Source organism: Arachis ipaensis, chromosome B06 (assembly GCF_000816755.2).
Source record: "Arachis ipaensis cultivar K30076 chromosome B06, Araip1.1, whole genome shotgun sequence".
Taxonomy (NCBI): Eukaryota; Viridiplantae; Streptophyta; class Magnoliopsida; order Fabales; family Fabaceae; genus Arachis; species Arachis ipaensis.
Window position 1 is genome coordinate 99,932,434 of NC_029790.2, and position 1,478 is coordinate 99,933,911.

Below are 1,478 nucleotides of genomic sequence, written 5' to 3' on the forward strand. Positions count from 1 at the left end.
AGAAGGTAAGGCCATTTGGGCAAGTAAGCTTTATAAAACGATGGCCTCAATCATATAAATGCATGTCTACACAAAATAATGGACATAAAGAATCAAACAAATCAAAGATTACAATCATAGAAAGAGAATAATGCACACAAGAAGGAAAATAAGTGGTTATAAGATGTAACCACACCATTAAGGCTCAAATCTCACAAGGTTGTGTGTTCTTAGCTCAAAAATCATGTTCCACAATATATATATAATTCAAGTAAGTTCAATGAAAGATTTTTACTCAAATCAATTGGGATGCCCTATAGATAATTTTCTCAAAAAATTTCATTATTTTGACTAAGCTTATTATGTATACATATGCAAAATTAAGAAAATGAAACTAAAAATCCTAAAAGAAACTAAAATGATATGCAAAAGTGTTAGGATTAGAAACTTGTCACCCAAAAATGCCGACTGGTCGGACGACCTCCCCACAATTAAAAGTTCGCACCGTCCTCGGTGCATTCAAATATGAGCAAGGGGATATGGCGACTTTCCGAGTTGCTACCTTCAGCTGGCAGATCAACCGGTGCTGCGTGTTCTTTCTCCCGCCTCTGTTTTTGCTTGTGGTGCATTAGTCATGAAAAATAGAAAATAACACCGTAAGATGAGAGAATACAAAAGCAAGGAAGTATACATTGTTGGAATGAGGTAAATCACTAGAATGAAGTGAGTGGCCGAATGTACGACATTAATGAAACAAGTGTGTAAGTTCTAAGATGCATGCGATCTAGAACACACACTAACATAAAAAAGCCCATGTCATAATTACATAAAAAGGCACATGCACTTCACTCATCCTAGTTTGCTTGAGATGCTCTAAACTTGTGGATTAAGACAACCAAACAAGCAATAAAGAAGCATAAAAGCATTCAAGCCAAACGCATATGGATGCATATGAACAAGAAGCACAATGCATTGAGGTAAATGCACAACATCCATCAAGAAATTGCCTAATCAAAGAAAAGGATTTAAATTACATGGTGGCCAAATCATGCAATTAAAAAAAAATATTAAGAAGCTTGAAGGCAATTCTCATTCACTTGGTATTCACAAATGTAAAGCATAAAGAATTCAAAACCAAGGAATGAATTGTAACCTCAACAAGAGAATCCAACAGTGAAAATCAACAATGATGTTAAACTAACATCTCCGCGGTAATTAGTAGCAATTAATAATCCAACACTTATTATTAAAACAAAAATTAAACAAAAATGAAACTAACTATCTTAACTAACTAACTAAAAAGGGTGGTTATAAATGGTGTTTAGAAGTGTTGGATGAGGGGTAAGAGAAGGGAAGAAGAAAGAAGAAGGAAAGAAATGGAAAGGAGAGGAGAAAATAGATGTGTGAGAGAAGGGCATCCACGTGTACGCGTGTACGACACGTGCGCGTGGGTGGGATGAAATGGTAGCGACGCGTACGCATGTGTCACGCGTTCACGT